The 17,312-nt window shown below is 34.6% G+C and overlaps 1 protein-coding gene and 1 pseudogene across 1 annotated transcript in view; one reads left to right on the top strand and one right to left on the bottom strand.

Moving 5' to 3' along the window:
• Positions 1-12,788: 12,788 nt before the first annotated feature.
• Positions 12,789-17,312, bottom strand: part of PUS7L (pseudouridine synthase 7 like) — a 38,884-nt gene continuing 34,360 nt past the window's right edge. The window contains exons 11-12 of the transcript XR_006735815.1: positions 14,683-14,816; positions 12,789-12,824 (exon numbers count right to left, since the gene is read on the bottom strand). The gene's annotated coding sequence lies outside the window, so the exon portion shown is untranslated. The remainder of the gene's footprint in view (positions 12,825-14,682; positions 14,817-17,312) is intronic.
• Positions 16,668-17,107, top strand: LOC123639840 (annotated as a pseudogene).

Genomic DNA, 17,312 nt, shown 5'->3' with positions numbered 1-17,312 from the left:
TTGTGCCAGCCTGATACAAGTGTACTACTAACTTAATTACATAATATATGATAATATAATGCATGCTAATTGCTGGTTTTATTATGTATGAAAATATATGTTAATGATAGGATAAACCCTTGGTTTTTGAAAAATTTCTGAGTTATTTCTCATGATTTTTTTCTAAAAATGCACTATAAAATCCCTCTTTATATTTTCAAACTCTGAAGTAAAATGGTCCAAAAACAAGTCTTGGAATTACATTTAATTATAGGTTGACATAGAGAGAAACGACATCCTTACAATACTGAGAATATCCAATATCCATGTATATGTTATTTCCCTTTATTTGTTTATTTATTTTACCATTTTATTCTCACATATATATAAATAAAAACACAATAGTGGGTTTTGTAATTATGTGCATATAGGTCATGCATGGTACCAAACTTTATACATGAGTGTGTGTGTAGGTGTGTATATGCATATTCATATAGGCCATGCAAGGTACAAAACCTACATATATACATATACATGTTTGTATGTATGTGTGCATATGTACGTATGTATGTATAAAAAAATTCTGCAGGAAATTCCAAAACATGTATTTCAATACTAGGATAAATGAATAAGCATATCACTTCTAAAAATGACCCCATTTTAAAGGGGAAACATATATTTCAAAATACAACCATGAGTGTGTTTAGCTAAAAATGAATCTAATTACTTTATCATTATGCTCTGAATAATAATAAGCTAAAAATCAAAGTGTCAAGAATTTATTTTTGAAGTAATAATAGTTGCCTGCTAAACTGATGAAATTTTCATTTCCATTCACATACACAAACACACCCAATTTTCTATTTCCTGACTTAGCTCATGAGGAGTTCACAGAAGTTATCGGGTTATAGTCATTAGATTTCATGGCATTTGTATTTCTACAATCAATACGTATAAGGTGAATAGCCACCATCTAACACGGTTCTTTACAAAAGGAAAGTTCTTAATTAATCATTCCTCTTTCAGAAAAAGACCTCTCTCTTGTTAGAGAGAAAACAAAAGGACAGCCTCTAGGTTGGTTCCTGCACATAGGCCAAAATAGGCTCTACAGGAATAGCCAGAAGCTGGAATGCACTGCCCAACTGTCAGGTAAAAAATCCAATGCCTAGTCTGAGTCTAGTAAGTTGAAAGGGGGAACCAAGTGAAGTATAACACAAATCAAAGGCAACCCCCCGCCCCCAGAATACCTCTGAACACTGGACCAAAGGGAGACTTTCTGTGATGCTAAAAGCTCAGGGCCCTCATTTGCACAGGCCACCTCCAAGACCCCAGAAAGTTACATGGTTATTTTTTTAAGCTTGTATAGATATTTTGTATTCTTATTCTTAAAGAAGAACCTCCTTTCTCCTATGTTACATAAATTTCAGGCCTCACAAAACCTGAATCCACCCCTGCTTTTGACTCTTCTAAAAATTCCCCCATTTTATTAATATTTTTGGAGACGTCTTCCCACTAAAATATAAAGGGAATACATTTTCTTGGCATTGTCAGCATCCCCAAGGCTCTTGGATCTCTGCATCCCATCACTCTGGTAAGTGAAAGGAAAGAAGGAGAAGGATGAATAACTTCCAACTCATTTAAACTTATAACTAGAAAGAGCAAAGGATAGTTTGGGGGGAAGTCTAATTTTATTGCACAGAATGTTAATGGCCAACAGATAATACTTGTGTGCTACAAGATATATATCGACATTATTTTAAGTTCCTGGCTATGGTTGAGGAAGAGACTAAAAAAGACCTCTTTGTATTATATTATCATCCCCCCTTATTCTGAAACACAGCTGCTTTCAGAAGCAAAGAAAGGAAGGGAGTGGGCAGTAGATGCCTCAAACTGTCCCTAAAGTTTTATTTTGGTTACAATTTCATAGCAGGACAGATGAGAAAAATGTTAAGATTAATAAGGAAATATAACTCTTTAACAAATAACATCTGTTCAAAAGTAACCTTAGAGAATTCAACTTTTTTCAAGTGTAAAAGCACTAAAACACTAAAACTTCTTTTCACAAAGTATAAATTGAATGAAGTGTTTCTGGGGGACAGAAAGAATAGTATATTTTTCATATCTTGCAAATACAGGTGCAAAAAAAAAGAAGAAAATCGTAGGAAAAAAGTGATACGAATAATGAATTAAGAGATCACAAAAGTTGGAACATTTTTGAATTAATATTTTCTTTAAACTTATATGAAATATATTTCTAGACAATTCCTCCTTATTTTTAAAATTTATTCATTCATATATTCAATAGGAAAATACCAAAGAAATGCCAAAGCTAACATTGTTACATTCAGTATTTATAACAAAGTTTTTGTGCTGCAACACATGTATGTCTTCCTGATTCTCTTTGATGCTAGCCCAACCAGCCCCCACCTTCTGTTAAATGATGCTTGTCAGGATTTCTAGTTCATCTCATTTGTTTCAACTAAGTGCCCTGTTCTTTTCTTCACACTCAAAGCAATGATATAAGAATATAAAATTATTGAAATCCTATGTTACTGAGGAGCTTTAATTTCAGATAATCTGAAATAATTTGTGTTCTTTATACCTGATGTGGTTTGGTAAATAAACAATTAGAACATATGATTAATGTTTTATTTTTACTATTTTCTTATTTTTCTGTGTCTTATTTCAAGTAGTTTTAATTTGTTAAGTTGACAAGATACAAGATGTAAACACACTGTGATTTTTATATAAAAAATTTTAATGACTACCTTGAGATATTCTCCAATGACTAATTAAAGTATTTCATATTTTATTTTCAGAGCATCTTTAACCTAAAATAACTCACATATGATGGTACAGACTGCTCATTGCCCCAATGGTCCTTTTCTTCCATGATTAAAAAACTTCTGAGTTTTTAGTTAGACTCATGGATTCCCAGAGTAAGAACTACCTTTTCTAGCCTCCATTGTATCTTTATGTGGCACAGCAAGAACTTGTAAGCAAAACCTTTATTTAAAAATAGCTGGCCCACATTTTTTTTGCTTCTTTCTTTGTCCATTTTCCCTTCCTGCCTAGTAGAATGTGGGTGGAGCAGCAAACTTGGACCATGAGAAGACCCTGGAAATGGAAATCCATGCATTGCATTCAGAACAATAAGAGAGGATGAATCTGGCTCCCGAGGACTTTATGGAACAGATCCCCCCTACTGGCATTGCACTTCCCATTTTGGAATTTTACTCAAAATACAAATAAACTACACCCTCATTTAAATCATTATTATTTTGGGTTTCTGTTACTGGCAACTGGACATTGCCACATCTGATCCATGGTATTGTACCAGCTAATTTCCTTGGACATGAGCGCCAAATACTAAGATCCCTTTCTAGTAAGTATAATATGTCCTATTAGAAGTTTCAATGTAGATATAAACATTTTTGCACACTATTTTTAAGGTTTATAATGGCAATGACAATAAGGTAACATTTATATCTGATATTGAATTGACTACTACTAACTACAGAAAAAGCAGCAAATGCATTTATTGAAAAAATTTCCTTTGACCTGTTCAGGGAAGTTAAACTTTGCATATGACATTCCAATCAGATGTTAGTTTTAAAATCAATTGGTTATCAACTGGCTGATAATTTAGCTCCATCATAATCTTTGAGAAAAGAAACAAGATATATATGAGTAAATAAAATAATCAGGTCCAAAAACATGTTATGAAAAACAAATAGTATGGTTAGTTGAACCATTTATGTATTTAATGAACATTTATTAAACTTTTTTTTTCCTTTGCTGATTTATTCATACCCACATAAATAAGACAGGTCCCTGCCACAGTATTGTATTTTTATATTTAAAGAGGAACAATTGCTTCATTATTTTACTGTAAATTATTATAGCTTGCCCTTAATAACTTATAACTAAAAATAAATCAGCTACATCAAGATCTGCTGAAAGCTTGATATAATAATAAGTTACCATTTAAGCTATTCAGGTTCATTGATTGAATGAAAACGTTAATACTTATGCTACCCTTTCATAACTGTAGATAATTTAATGTACAAATGCATTTAACAAGTGTGTTGAGGTATAGACATGCATCATTCTCTTGAACCCAGTGTTACAGGTGATTAAATTACAAAGGCTATGCATTAAGAAAGACAATATTCCCTCCCTTACACATAATGTTCAGATTATATAATGACTGACCAGGATGTTTCACCAGAATTTAGATTGAAACAAAAAAAGATGGAGGCTAGGGGGTAGAATGAGGAATTTGGCTATGAGAGAGTAAATGTTAAGGCTGTAACTAAAGAAGACCTAAGCAAACAAAGATCCAAGTCAAGAAATTAACAAAGGCAGGATAGATCTGGCAATTACCTTGGACTCTGCTTAGAAATCAGGTAGATCAGTCATCTGGGAGGAATTGAAGCTATGCTAGAAGACAGAGACCAAAGATGAGAGAGATTGTGGGCAATGCAAGGTCAGAAACTCAAGCCAACAAACGTAGCAGCAAGGGCTCAGATTCCAAGTAGAAGGCTTTGGGTATAGGTATGGGAAATCAATAGTAAAAGTGGGGTTCATGATTGAGCTAAAGATTCAGTGAGCCTGGGGCTCTCTGTATGTTTAACTGAGGGCCAGAATTTGTCTCATAGCAAGAACTGTCATGAAATTTCAGATACCTTTGGCTGGGAAGAAGGAGTAAGAGAATAAAGAATAAGGCATTTCTTAATATAGGGACCCAAATTCTAGGTATGTTAGAATTTTTTTGAGCTAATTTATGTGCATTAGAGAGACATTTGGTTTCAAATGTGAGAATATCGAGTTTTGCTCTTTAGGCTCTAGATCTGAAAGGAAAATCCTTCAACCCAAGAGGTGTAATCACTTCAGGTCATAACAGCCACTATGAATGCTGCTATGAGAAAAAAGCAATCAGGGTGCAAGAATAAGCAGTATTGTATGAGCAGTACGATAAGCTTGTCACATCAGCACACAGAGATCCTCAAATCTTTTACAGACACTGAACTACTCGTTTACACCAAAATCTGTTTATTTGTCTTGATGTAGGATTGACATCTACCAGAGTTTCCGTAGAAATTTCTTTCTCACTCAATTTTACCTATTCTTACAATTTCATCATTATTAAAACATAAAAAGGTCCCAGTTTCTAAATTTAGATTGATTAAAAAGGCAGAACAATGTTTTTTCTATCCACATGTAGTTAAATTATAGAGAGAAGTCTAATTAATGAATATATATGTGGTTATTAATAGATAAACATCAACTCATTCTGCAATATTTAACATAGAAAAATGGCCAAGTTTGGATAAGCAATATAGAAAAGAGATAATACTACGAGAAAGTCAACATAAAAGATTCCTAAAATAAAAGAGAAGGAATCTAAAGTAAAGGGGTAAAATTACAAATGGGCTTTGGACAAGCTGTAAGTACTCCAGGCAACGAAGGATGATTGAAGACTTGAATTGAAAACAGATTCAACCAACAAGAAACATATTTTGTGAAGAAGGACAGATGTAATGGCTTGAGGGGAAGAAAGAAAGTAAGCAATGGAGCAGTGAACAGGAAAGAGTGACTCAGCTACACAGTCACAGAGAGATGATCAAGAGAAGACGAGGTTGGAAAGCACAAAATGAATGAACAGAGACTTACTTCGCAAGTCAAGCAGGAAATTTCAAATTAGTTTCAGAGTTTCATTAGACACAGTGAAATAGTAGCTGATACATAATTCACCTCTCCTATTCATAAAATTCTTGAGGAAGAGGGAAGTTTGCAGGGAAATAAACTAAGGAGAAACCCAAAGAAATTAACACCTGTCTACACATAAGAAACCCCAAGTAGGAAAAGATTTCAAGCAAGGACAACACATCAATAACTTAATTTAATATCTGCAGTAGGCAAAGTACTGTGGTATGGGTGAATGGCTTTAGGCACATGCTTTGGCTCCACCTCTTACAAGATCATCTCATGTAAGCTTTTGGCTTCTTTGAGCAAAAAGATCTTCATCTATAAAGTGTGGATACAACATATATTTAATAAAATGTCATCAAGATCAAATCCAATAAATTGTGCTAATGTACTATGTAAAATGATGCCCATCATTATTGAAAAATAAAAGCAGGTATTTATTTTAGTTTATTTTTAAGCAGAAGAAACTACTTGGAGAAGTTGAGTTCTAAGCCCACAAGGAAATAGAGATAGAGCAGACATTCACCCAAGGCAATCCCGCTATAGAATCCATGATTCTAAAACAGTTGGTTATACTGCCCAAGTGTTTGATTCCAGGGAATTTAAAAAAATCTAGTTGAGGGGAAAATATGTGGAACCCAGAATAATAAGACAACAAAAAACATCACAAAGGAACTCATGATCCCATGTTAGATGAGTGCTAGAGATAGGGAGGGTTATGCCCACTGCTCAGACGTAACAACCACCTGATTTTCATCATGTCAAGACTACACACAACAAAGGAGAGTTAATATGAATAGAGCAAAACGAGGTGCCATTAGGGAAGGAGAATAGGGTCTGGGCAGAAAAAATTCAACGCTAAAATAGAGAGTCTTTATGGAGGGTTCTCAAGTGAAGCAGCCCTAGACACTGAAAGGCAGTGGCGCAGAAAGAAATAACGGCTGCAAATGTTTATTCATTCAACATATAGAATGTAAGCAATTATATTAAAACAACTCATCAGTCACTATTTGAGCATTGGTGAAAATGACTGAAATAAAACATACTAATCAGAAACCAAAATTCAATAAAAACCATATGCCAAATAAAGAAAACAATCTTTTTAAAAAAATTAATGGATAGACAAAAGAAAACTACTGCTAGGTAAGAGCAGAGATTCTGGTGCCAGCTTGATTTTGCAACCATGAATGAGCTGCTGAATCTCCATTCATGTAAATTTGTGTGCCACAAATATAGTTTTCATCCCACAGACAAGCCAATATTCCTAAGACTAGTGGCATAGGCAGTACTTACAAACTGCTTCACAAACTTGGGGTACACATAAGGTCACTTCTTTTTTATTTTCCCAATTAATTGCTTAAGCCCATACCTGCCATTTTAGAAATAAGATCAAAATCTCCCTTTGAGCTCCACCTTTCCCTTTATTCTCCCAGTAGAAAAGAGTTCTGCCTTCTGAACTTAAACAGAGAAAGAGAGCTGGTTCCACCATGACTTCTTTCTGCTACATGGTGTTGCTGTTGAAAGTTGGTCCTATGGTCTATCAGACAGTGCATGTCCACTGGTGACATGTACACCCCTGGTTAGGCCACGCAGGTCATGAAGGAAGTATGAACTCACTTACCAGGGGATAAACCCTATTGAAGTTGCCCTACAATTAGTTCCCAAGGTTACATAGGTCTGTTTTTATTCTTTACCACATTAAAGACTAAAGACCCATAATAAGTGCCTTTTTTTCCCCTCCCTAAAGATCTGGGAATGTTTTGCTTTGAAACCCCTCAAACCCAAAAGTTCTGATTACATTATTTTCCCCCTGACAAGGGGCCTTCTCAAAAATTTTCCTCAGGAATAATACCCTCAATGTCTCGGGGTCATTACCACCTTCCACCCGCCTATACACACACTTCTAAAGGACCAACTTCAGTCTCCCCAAGGTGATTCATTGGCCTAAAGAAACTTCCTAAGTGATTGCAAGATAATCACTTGCTATTTCTCTATTGAGTCTATGTTGTTTTTGAAGTTAAGTGTAAGCACAATTAGTTTATCTTATACTTAATGCCAAATAATCCTCATCTTTGTGTACCCATGCTAAGTCAGTTGTGGGATTTGTCCATTCAGTTCTTGTTGCATGCAGAATAGCATCCACGGCTTCTGAAGCCCCACATAATCTGGCTTTCTGAATCTTATCTCACACCACGTAACCCATTGCCCCAGTAACATCAGCTTTCTTTTCCTTCCTTGAACATATCAAGCTCCCCCTACTCATCCTTGGACCTGATGCTCCCTCTGAAGACTTTCCCATAACTCTTCAAATGCCTGGTTCTGTCCAACTCTTCACTTCTCAGTTTCAATGTCACCACCTCAAGAGAGTCCTTCCCTGAATTCCCTCTCTATGGCTACTCTTTAATTGCATCACTCTATTTATTTCTTCTGTAATACTTAGCACTATTAAAATTTATCTTTTTGTGTCTGTTTACTTGTTTATATGTGCCCACCCCTACTAGAAGAGTCCTTCCTGTTTGATTCATTTCTGTGTATCCAACTCCTAGAATAATTCCTGACACACAGAAGGCACTCAACAAATATTTCAAAATGAAATGTAATGCAAAGTATAACATTTTTATGTTTCTTTATCTGTAAGTTGGACACAACATCTGTGCTGTAAGAATCAAATAAGAAAATAGTCTATCAGAGCCCTCTACATGGCACCATTACAAATGTGTAATTAGTTGTACATAAAATATTAGAAATAGAGAATTGGTAAGTTCTTAAATGGTTATCTACCAGACTGTGAACTCTTTGAGGGCAGAAACCATGTCTATTCCCCTTATCACTGTTTATCCCATGCTTAGCTTAGTGTCTGCCATGTAAATAAGTATTCGTTGAATGAACAAGTCAATCAATCAATGATCACAGTATCTCTCTGCCACCAGAGACATCTATCTACAAGGAGTAAATTCAATTGTAGTCCTTCACTAGGAGTTACATCAACATTACATCTTCCATTCTTCATTTGTTCATTCATATGAATTATTGAGTACCTACTATGTGCCATGCACTGTGCTAGATGCTGAGGATACAATAATAAAAACCAACCAACAAACAATGTCCTTGCTCTCATGGGATCTCAGAGTAGGAAGAGAAAGGCATTAATCATATAATTACGGGAATAAATTTATATAGTTACAACTGAGATGAGTGCGAGAGAATGGACTTGAATTACTTTGGAAATTATAATGTTTTACTATTTAAACCAGATGTTATAAAGTTTCTCAGAGAGAACATAGATTTTGGTCATTAAAGAAAATAATTTTCTAAAGAGATAGCTTTAGAAATAAACTAAATAAATTAGTATTTTTGCTTATCCACATAGGTTTACAAAATTAAATTAACTACAGAACAATTCATATGTTCAAATATTTGTTTTCAGGGGAAATTTCCTCTCTCTTTATCCTTACATGGGTCAGTTGCCTTTAAAGTCACCTATATTTGGAATGTCTCTTCATGCTGCCAAAATGAATATTTCCTCTCCTGAATTACGTTTGTCTCACTAATTCCTTTGACATGAGAAGGATTGGGTAACAACTTATTTATTTATTATTTATTTAAACCATCAGCCTACAAGAGATAAAAAGGTACTATTTTACAGTACCTTGTATAGTTAGAAATATTCTCCTTACATGGTACATTAGAAATGATCTCAAAAGTATCCCAGGAGATTCGAATGTTATTTTGGATATATTGCTAGTTTTTCTGTGTTGATTTTCATTCCCATGTCTTGAATCTACATTTAATAATGTCAGCCAATTCTATAATATTTCTAAGAAATTCTTAAATCATATTGGACTTTGAGAAAAAAAAATCCATTGTGGATATCCTTACGTGATAAACTTTTTGGTTGTATCCTTTGTGGTTACATGAGAGCTTTAGTTTGTGTCTTTTTTCCACTTGGAAATTTCTTATTATATATAAAGGCTAATACGAGTAGAAATTCAAAATTTATACTCAGGAATTAAAAGAAGAGATAATATTAAAAATTCAAAATTTAAACTATTCAAACATTATAGGTTCATTGAATAAATTTTTGGGAATTAAAACAAAAGAAAACTTGAATTTTACCTGGTTTACAAGTAATTACTAGAATATTTTACACAGTTTATAGCTTGCTACTACCATCAGAGTATCTTATATTTTTAGGCAAGGAATATAAATATACTCCTCCACTTGTGAGCACACTGTGTGTTCATGTGTGTATAAACTAGCATCTACACTTTTATTAGATAGTACTTTCAATTCAATTTTTAATATATTTACTAAGTCTGTAAATACTGTAGAGGCATTGCTCATTTGCTCTCAATCTTTTTCTCCTTTTCCTTTTATTTGTCTGCTTTCACTTTTCTTTCTTCCCTCCTTCTCCTCCTTCCTTTTCTCCACCCCTTGCCTCTCTCCTTTTCTTCCTTCTTCTTTCCTTCATACCTTCCTGATTTCCTTCCTTCCACCCTTCAGCCCTACTTTCCATTGGTCCTTCCTTAAGATTTTTTCTATTGGCAGTACATTCACATACGTCTACTTATACATAATATTTTTACTCCTCCATAGGGCTTTTCCCTAATTTTTTGCTATTTCTAACATTTTTGCAATTATTATATTTATACATCATTTCTCATCATGCAAATATTTCTGTAAGATAAATTTCTAGAAGTGGAATATCTAGTTCAGAGAGTAAATACATTTGTGATTTTATAGATTTTGTTTTCCATAGTTGTAGTGATTTATCATCTCATAGGCAATGCATGAGGGTGCCTGACCCTCACAGACCCACCAGCAGAGTATAATCAAGCTTGTGGATTTTTGTCAATCTAATGGATGAAAATGGTACCTTAGCAGAGTTTAATTTAACTTTTTTCTTAGTGTAAATGATATTGAACATCTTTTCTTAAGCTTTTAAACCACTCATATGTCCTTTTCTGTAAAACCATCCATTAACATCCTTAAACACACTGTTCATATTTTATGCCCACTTTTCTATTGGGTTGTTAATCTCCTACTCATTGATTTCTAGTATCACTTTATATATTAGGAAAATTATACCTTTTTTGTCTATAATATGATTTGCAAATATTCTTTCCCAGTTTGTTATTTACATTTTGACTTATCCATCCAGAAGTTTTTATTTTTGCTGTACTTTAATTTACAAATCTTTTCTTTTGAGCTCCTACAGGGAGCTCCAGAACAAAGACTCTGCATTAGAGAAGACTCACATCAGTCAGATAGGGCCAGGCTTTCATCCCCTGCCACGCTAAGTAACCGGCTGGAGTTGCAGGAGAGAACTCATCCTTGCTGCCAATGCTGTGGCCCATTCTGAAGGCACAACAGCTGGAGGCTGTAGCTAACTGCACAACTCCTGGCAGGTTTGCTCTTGAAGTGGTATCTGAGTGAAAGATCTCCATGGCTGCCACACACATTTTATAACTTATATACAAAAATTCACAGATCTTAAGTGTACGCAGTATAACAAGTTTGGCAAATTTATAAATCCATTTAGCCCATCCTAAACAAGGTTTAGAATATTTCCTTCACAAAAAAAGTTCCCTCTGGCCGTTGTATCCAATCAATCCCCCTTCCCTCTGCCCATCTCTCTTTCCCCAAGCCCCCGCCCCATATACACATCCACACTGAGGCAACCACTGTTCTGATTTTTATTACCATAGTTTATTTTGCTTGCTTTGAACTTCATATCTGCACATGTTCTGTTTTGTTTCTGGCTTCTCTCATGTAATACAATGTTTTTTTATATTCATACATGTTACTGAATATATCAGTGGTTTTAAATTTCTTTATTCCATTGTATGAATATAACACCATTTCTTTATCCATTTTCCTTTTATGGACATTTGGGTTGTTTCCAGTTATTGACTATTATAACGTTACTCTGAATATATTTTGTACAAGGTTTTTTGTTTGCTTTTTTTTTTTTTTTGTGTGTGTGTGTGTGTGTGTGTGTGTGTGTGTATGTATGGACATGTGTTTTCATTAACCTTTGGTAAATACCTAGGAATGGAATTACTGAGTCATACAGTAAGTGCATGTTAAATTTACGAAAAACTGACAGTTTCCCAAATCATTTGTACCATTTTTCACACAAACACCTAGCTCTGTTTGGGTTGGTATTTAACTGAATCTATATACCAGTTTGGGGCAAACTGACATCTTAACACATTGAGTCCTCCAGTCAATGAACATGATGTATCTCCCATTTTTTTTAGGTCTTTTTGATTTTCTATCAGAAATGTTTTGTTAACAGTGTAAGAACATGTAATTACTTGTTAAATATATTCTTAAATATTTCATGTTTTTGTGCTCTTGTAAATAATATTGTTTTTAATTTCTCATTGTTTACTCATTGCTCTCATGTAGAAATAAAGTAAACTTTTGTACACTGACCTTGTAGTCTGTGAACTGCCTAAAATCATTTATTAGTTCTAGCTATTTGTTTTGTTTGTAGAATCATTTGTATTTTCTATGTACTCCATCATGTTGTCTTCCAAAAATAAAAATGTAATTTCTTCCTTTCCAACATTATTTACATGTAATTTCTTTTCCTTGCTTTATCTCACTGGTGAGGACCTCTAGTACCACAGAAGTGATGAGAGCAGACATTATTACCTTGTTTCTGGTCTTTAGGAGAAGCTATTCAGTATTTCACCATTAAGTTTCCTCTTCATTATGGATCACACTTTCTTGCTTCATTGAATGCCTTATTTTTAAAAATTTCATTCCCAATGGTATGGGTAAAATACCAGTGTTGTTTTATTTATTTCTCAAACGAAACAAGCCCTTTTCTTATTTGGCTATTGGAGGAAAGGCTCTTTATTCTGACTCCTGGGGTTTGAGTCAAGCTGAGCCTGGGCCACCGATTTTGTTAGGTTGAGTTCACCTACCTTTAGAATGTGAGTTACTATGGCTCTCTTCTTGACTACAGAGAATCCATTTCAAACCAGAGCAGTGGCATGTGCCTGTAGTCTCAGCTACTCAGGAGGCTGAGGTGGGAGGATCACTTGAGGCCAGGAGTTTGAAGCTGCACTGAGCTGTGACTGTGCAACCGCACTCCAGCCTGGGCAAGAGAGTGGGACCGTCTATGGAAAAAAAAAAGGAAATTCATTTTACCTGAGTACTCAGTCCATCAAGCCTTCCTTACATCTAAGACTCATTGTTAATTCCATAGAAAAGTATAATTTTTACTTTGTCCCAGATATTCTTGTTAGTATAAACATGAAAATCTTTCATATTCTTTATATCCTAAACCACTAAAATGTCATTTTATTGTTTTTTTGCTGTGTGTGTGTGTGCACACGTGCGTATGTGTGTATAATTCTTCAGATATTCAGGAGAGTTCCATTTTGTTCTAGTGGTAATCTTTGTTGTCACTTATTGTATTTTCTTCATTGTCTATTGTTACTTGTGCTTCTTTCAATTTATCTTCATTTCTCTGATGATTTTTCTTTTGTTTTTAGCATCTTCCCTAAGATCTGCTATGTCAGGTTTCATCTCCTCCTCCTTTTGTCTTGTTATATCTTTCCTATATTCTTTTCTTCCTTAATCCATTTATTTTTTGTATTTCTCCTTCAAAGAAATTATTGTTTTACAAAAAAAATTTTAAAGTGTTTCTCACAATTTTTGTCTTCTTTATGGCCACCTTTTGGTAGCCTATAGACAAATTTTGCTGCTGTCTTCCACATGTTCATCTTATAGTATCTTTGTAAGGAGGCTAAGCCAGTATCTTTTATTACCCATTATTGAATGAGTTGAATTTCCTGGACTAGCTATTTGCAAGAAGTTCTTGGTTAGGAGGTAGAGGCCAAGATAATCTTTCAAGCTCTATAACTCAAGATTCTCTCTTCTGCTTCCTACAAATACAGCATGTCATTGCTCATGATGGTTTATTTAGCCCCTAACTAGGTTCAGAAGTGTTTCTGCTGGCATCTTTGTTTACTTAATCTCTTACACTCTTGAAAATAAGCAACATAACTTTTTCTCTTTAGAAAAAGCATTTTTTTTGGCTGTTTTTGAGATCTGCTTTATTGAACACTTTTGCCACTTTTTTTCACTTCCTACCATGAAACTTTGTTTAGGTCTCAGCTACTCTTGGTAGCTCACAGATGTACTTAAAAATTGCTTACTATGTTGTTTGTAAGCTTTTTAAAATTATCATTTTCCTTACTGCTTTTGTATGGTTTCCAAGAGAAGGGGGAAAATGCTCACTTGCACAACCAGGTTCATGTCACAAGTCAACTAAAGGTGTTTCGTCAGAGACCTAAGTTCTAACTCATTTCTTATAAGACATAATGTTTTATCTACACTCCTGAATAATATGAATCACAATTATAAACACAGTAGTCAAGGACTGAAAATGTTGTTGCTAATTTGTCTTATCAAAGAACACATGTGGAATATCCCCCAATAGCTCCTACTAAGAGAAATTCTATTCAGCTGCAATTACTAGAGCAATTCAGCTCTCAAAATACTTGATTTGTCATCTGGAAAGAGATTTTGTGCTAAAATAAGCATTCTAAAACTCCAGAAACCATCAGAGAAAACTGTAGGGTAGCCTTCATGCCTAGAGCACTAAGGCATGAAGAAGAATGCCTGGTAGAGTTACATGAGCTGTGAGGGGGTTATAAGTGCAAGGATATATTGCACTGTGAAATTAGAGCAGGCATTGAAGCTGAAGGATGGCTCCTAGTGAGTTTTCTTTTGGGAACAGTAAGAAATCATCAGAACAAAGGTCACAGAAGTATTTTATGAAGCCAACCACTTGTGACTTTTTGTGGCTATGGAACTGATCAAGTCATTTGTCCAATGAAGACTGAGAGCATAAGGGCATGGACCAAAAAGAAAGAGAAAATTAAAGCAGAAACACACAAGGAAATAAATATGTATAGTCATTTTTATATAGACATAGTATTTTATAAAATTTTTTATTTTTTAATATACCTTGAAAATGCAGAATGATGAAGGGTAGTGAGGAGTCTTGCCTTCATTCTCTTCCCTTATTTTATCTGGCTCCATATAATGTATTTCTCCCCAACTTTTTTCCCTCACATGTAGAAAATGATGTTTGTGTCACACTAAAGTAGATTGGAGAGGATTAGGTGCATTAGTTAGTGAAAAAAATGACAAACTTTCATTAAATAATTATGATAAGAAAAACAAAATACAACAACTACTAGGAAAGATATTAAATATTGAATTTCCATAATGTTTCAAAATAAAGTATTGTCAAAATTTTAATGATAAAACTGAGCTTGCTTTTCTGGACATAATACTTTAATAGTGGGTTTTGTGTGTGTAATGCCTACACACACTTCCTGGATAAGCTTATGATTAAAGGAATAATAGGTAAAGTGTTTGTGACAGTGTCTAGCAAATAGTAAATGCTATTTAACTGCACACAGAATTTTGTGGGAAAATTTTAAATCTTTTTTATAGTCACTCAAAGTAATAGCAGTTGAAATTATGTTTGAAGAAGCTGACAGTTCTTTCTAGTTTTCTTGAAAAATTCCATGTTAAAACTTTTTCATGATAATGGAAATCATTCTTGTATTTGGTAAATTTTTAAAATCAGGTAAGTAAAAATAATCATGAAGCTCTAATTTACAAACCATACATTGTTAGAGCAATCATCTTGCACCTCACTTGAACACCAAAAGCCAAATCAATCACTCAGAAAAATCTCACAGAAGCAAAGACAGAGATCTGGAGCTTCCATCTGAAGCTATACCCACTCCAACCCTTTACTAGCCACACTATGGGCACCTGGAATATAAGCTTTTTCTGTAGGTACATAGGTTCCTGGTCCAGTGGCACATCCTGCAATTTCCTGCTAAAGTAGATATCCAGGTGGTAGAGCAAATCTTTGGCAGTGCTCAGCACATTGAGGAAAAGCAACTAGTGACAGATGTCACTCATCATACTTGCCACCCTTGGTGATTTCAATACATATCATGAGACTCTACCACGGTGTGACTATAAGGAGTCCTACATGAGGCTGCTGATGACAACAGTGACTGTTCCGGAGGTTCTGGCTGCTTGGTAGGTTGAGGGGATCAATATCTTGCTGCTTGCCAGTGTATTCTAGCATACTGGTTGGGAAACTCTGAAACGATGTATTACCTCTCAGGTAATATGTTTTCAGTTGAACTGAGACCTTTAAGTCCTTAACAACAAGAAATGAGTAATTATAGCAGCTACTGATACAAGCCATATAGAGGAATACTTTTAGGGATATTGGGAAGAAATTGGGAGTCGTTTTAGAGAATGCAGGCAACTGGAAGAAGTTATAGTTCAAGTTTCAAAAGGAGTCAAGTTCGATTCTAGATCCGAGTGGTATAATGACCAAATGTTTTCATTTTTGTGCCTCAATTCCCTACCAATATTAATATTTAATATACACTACACACTAAGAAATCCATTTTATTCTGTACCAGTAGTTCTCAAACTTTCCATCTCAGGACCCCTTTATACCCTTAAAAACTATTTAAGACTTCAAAGAGCTTTTGTTGTGGGGTTATGTCTATCAATGTTTACATCATTAGAAATTGAAACAGAGATATTTTAAAATATTGACTAATCCATTTAAAATAACAATAAACCTATTACATGTTAAAATACATTATATATTTAGCATATACAAATTTTTCCAATCAAAAATTTTAGTAAGGAGAGTGGCTTTATTTTACATTTTTATAACTCTTTAATATCTAGAATATATATATAATATTTTATTATATATATTATATATATTCAGCCCTAATATATATGTTAGGATTAATAAACGACAGCTGGATTTCTATATCTGCTTCTGCACTGAATCTGTTGTGGCAGCATACATCATGTAGCCTTTGGGAAACTCATGAAAGAATGAAAATTAAAAAGGCAATTAGACTTTTGTGGCTTTTGCCTAAGTGGCAGTGGCCAAAATGAAGTTCAATCCCTTTGTGACTTTTGACCAAAGCAAGAATCACAAAAGGCATTTCAATGCACCTTCCCATATTTGCAGAAAGATTATGTCTTCCCCTCTTTCCAAAAAGAGCTGAGACAGAAGTACAATGTTCCATCTGTGCCCATCCGAAAGGATGATGAAGTTCAGGTTGTTCAGGGACACTAGAAACATCAGCAAATTGGCAAAGCAGTCTGGGTTTACAGGAAGAAATAGGTCATCAACATCGAATGGGTGCAGCAGGAAAAGGCTAATGGTACAATTGTCCATGTGGGCATTCCCCCCAGCCAGGTGGTTGTCACCAGCCTTAAACTGGACAAAGACTACAAAAAGATCTTTGAACAGAAAGTCAAATCTCACCATGTAGGAAAAGAAAGGGGCAAATACAAGGAAGGAATAATTGAGAAGATGCAGGAATAAAGTAATCTTATATACAACTTTCATTAACAGCTGCTAAAATGAAGAGGGGGAAAGGCAATTAACAACTTAGTAGGAAAATAGTTTAATCTCACAGACTCCCTGAAAGGGTCTGGGGGAGAACAAGGGATCACTTGACCACAAATTGAGAATCAGTACACTATCCTGATTATTATATGGGTGCTGTGGCAAGAGTCATGACAAAGTT

Source organism: Lemur catta, chromosome 6 (genome assembly GCF_020740605.2).
Source record: "Lemur catta isolate mLemCat1 chromosome 6, mLemCat1.pri, whole genome shotgun sequence".
NCBI classification, from domain to species: Eukaryota; Metazoa; Chordata; class Mammalia; order Primates; family Lemuridae; genus Lemur; species Lemur catta.
The sequence above is the reverse complement of the archived record's forward strand: the minus strand, read 5'-3'. Positions and strand labels throughout refer to the sequence as shown.